This window comes from Asparagus officinalis, chromosome 4 (genome assembly GCF_001876935.1).
Source record: "Asparagus officinalis chromosome 4, Aspof.V1, whole genome shotgun sequence".
NCBI lineage: Eukaryota > Viridiplantae > Streptophyta > Magnoliopsida > Asparagales > Asparagaceae > Asparagus > Asparagus officinalis.
The window spans coordinates 44,800,031-44,803,445 of NC_033797.1; positions in this window are offsets into that span (position 1 = coordinate 44,800,031).

Genomic DNA, 3,415 nt, shown 5'->3' on the forward strand with positions numbered 1-3,415 from the left:
GTGTAGTCTGGGATCCGACCCGCCGCCGCGCGGGTCAGTTTGAGACCCCTTCAGTATTTTGGTCTTAACTCTCTCGTCCGACATCTGATTGAGCTAGTTTAAGATACGTTGGAAAGCTAATGAAGATACTTACAACTTTTATCTTTTAAGTTTTCTCAGATTCAAATTGTAGTATGGTCTAAATGCCTCTTGTTTTTGCGGGCCACTTTGAGGTGTTCGACACTTTCTGACTTCTCCGGACTTGTATTGCGTATTTCGTCATTTCGTTGACTTGCATGCTTTGTTAACTTGTTTCATGTGCTCGTTAGATTTTTTCGATCACTTTGGATCTGACCGCTAAGCGTGACGGGCACTTTGGATTCGCCTGATAGGCGCGGCGGGCACTTGGATAATTCTTCTTGAATCGTCCACTCTTTGTTTCGAGCTGCGTTGGACACCTATAGATATTTTTAGACGCTTACATCTTCAGTCTTCAATCTACTTAGTATTTTGTCAAATAGATGAAGTTCTTCCGATATTGTATTTATCGTCTGACCGTTGTCAAAATCTTGGACTGAAGTTGGTGTATAAGTATTTGAACTTAGCTCTTGCCATTGAGTTGACGTTGAACTGATCGTCTTCGTCGAGAATTTATATCTGAATCGTAATTGAACTCCCTAGAATCATCCTTTAACCCAAATTTTTTTCCTTAGCCTTTGGCAAAATTATCGATGCGTTGACCGGCATCGACCTTTACTGTAACATGTTAGCCATCGTTAACCTTTGCTATAACGTGTTGACAAGCGTTAACATAGTTTATACTCGTATATTTACTGGAGTCTAAATAGTTTAAGCTCTTAAGGTATTGGAGAGTTGCAGTCCCAAGTGTCGAGGCTGCAGGACTAACTGTTAAAGATGATTGATCTATAGATATGGATCTTATCCTGAAATTGTTGGATACTCAAGTTATGAGACCAACTAATGAAGCTGGTGTGTCAATGACTCTTGTATTTATAAGATTTTTAGCAAGCCCTCAGCCATCAACGGGTTTGATGAGCCTTTACCGACCACCGTTTGAGTCGGGCTAGCATGCAGATTATTTAAGTCAGTTCTGCATGTAACGTTATGCTAAAAGAGTTAACTCATTTAGTGCCATGATATTGAATATGTAAACTTCGTCTTTCTTACGGGAATAGACTACCCGATAATACGTGTTAGGCGCTAACTTATCCCTTTTTAGGATTCGGGATAAAAGTCTCTAGACTTGAATTATGGTGTCTTTTTTACTCGGCGAAAGACTAAACTGATAACGCGTGTTAGGCGTTGACTTATCCCTACTTAGGATCGGGATAAAATTTCCCAGACTTGGAGTCTGGTGTCTTTTTCACTCGACGAAAGACTAAACTGGTAACGCGTTTTAGGCGTTGGCTTATCCCTACTAGGATTCGGGATAAAATTCCCCACGCATGTGAAGCACGGATTTTAGGAGTTGAAAAAGCAGTGTCTTCTCTTGGGGCAAAGACGAACTTGATACTGGAAAGGAAGAATTTTATATTCTATCTCCAGTTACAAAAAAAAAAACTCAAAGTAGGATCTCCACTTCGAGAATCGAAAAAATTTGGATAACCCTAACTGTCGGAAGGTTTGATTACCCAATTTAAGGGTGGATTTCTCGTTTATCGAGAGAGAACTCCAGTTTTGGGCCTAACTGTAGGAAGGTTTGACTAAGTGGGAGGTTTGAGATGACCCTAACTATAGGAAGGTTTGATTGTTTTATTTGAAAGTGGACCTCTCATTCATGGATAGAATCGAGAGTGGATTTTGGCTTTGGTCCTAACTGTAGGAAGGTTTGACCAAATGGGATTTGGAACGATCTTAACTGTTCAATGGTTTGATCGCTCGATCTCGTTCATGATAGGAATCAAGAGGGGATTTTGGCTTTGATCCTAACTGTAGGGAGGTTTGATCGAGATAAATAGTGAGAGTACAAATCACAGTGGGAGTGTTGACTTATACAAATCACTCAGTAGGGGTTCTTGGTGTTAAGTGATAAGGACTTAACACGAAGGGGTTTGACAATTGTTAAAAATTAGCAGACTAAAATTCCAAACATTATATATAGACTCTAACAATGGGAGTGTTGAGTGCATAGACACAGCGAGAGTTTGAGTGGATTAAACCAGAGAGAATTTTAATAGACCCACCGTCAATTAATTTGATCAGTGAGGGATTTTATAGTGAAAGATTGTGAATCATCAAACACCAGTGGGAGTTTTTTTTATGAGGGAAGATTAATCCAACGAAGTGATCAAATCTCGTCTCAGCAAAAGAGTACTTGGAAGTTGGTGAAATTGATCCCAATAATTAGATGCGCTTCACTCTTAGAAGCATTCAGAGTCCAAGTGGGAGTTTCTTATTCATCATTTTTATAGTGACCGGATCATCCCTAAGAATACACCATATAGCATTCTTCCGGAAACTTCTCGTTACATGAATTATCTACCCCCAGCTTTCTTTGTGAAACTGGGTCTAACATTGTACTCAGTTGTATGATCAGGTTATTCTTAAGAATATTATGTATAAAATTCTCCAGAAACTTCCCGTCAAAGGTAGGAAATAGTTTAGACTCATATACCTATTAGAGTACCAGAGAGCAGTTTAAATCATATACCTATCGGAGGATTGAGAAGCAGTTTATACTTGTATGCTCTTCGGAGTCTTCATTCGGCTTATCTTGGCGTTAAGACACCAGCTTTAACCAAGGTTTGGATACAATTTTTGAGAGTGAAGCAAGCCTTGGTGGGATGAAGGATCCTCCTGTGGTACGTATAGTACTTTAGATCCAAAGTGTTATCAGCTTTCTCTTGATTTGTAATAGGTGGTGTAGGCGTATAAAACTTCTTATAGGTCCCTTAACACAGCTCGGCACGGTGATTCGACAAACCAACGAACCATCGGGTGATATAGCCAAGCGTGATCGTTAAACCACAACACCAAAGCCAAGTGACACGCGACGAAGCTGATTAACGAGGCGACGAGGTTAATGAACCGCACGCAAACAACGGAATACATCCAATCGCGTGCCCAATCAAGCTAACGGGTCGATGAATCAACGAGTCATCCAACCGTAGAGTCCACCACATCAAACAAGATCGGGAGCGGACTCGAACTCGAACACCAAAGCGAATTTACTGCCGAATCAGGATCCGGATTGCCAAATCAGAGTCCAGATCAACAATGAAGTTCGGATAAACCGCGAAACCGGAAAACGGGCGAAGAAACAAACACCTGGAGGTCTCGGCCAAAACCGAGCCACTCCTAGGTGGCTCGGCCAAAGCCAAGCCACCTCGGTGGCTCGGTGGCTCGGCCACCTAGGGTAGGTGGCCGAGCCACCTAGGTGGCCGAGCCACCTAGGTGGCCGAGCCACCTAGGTGGC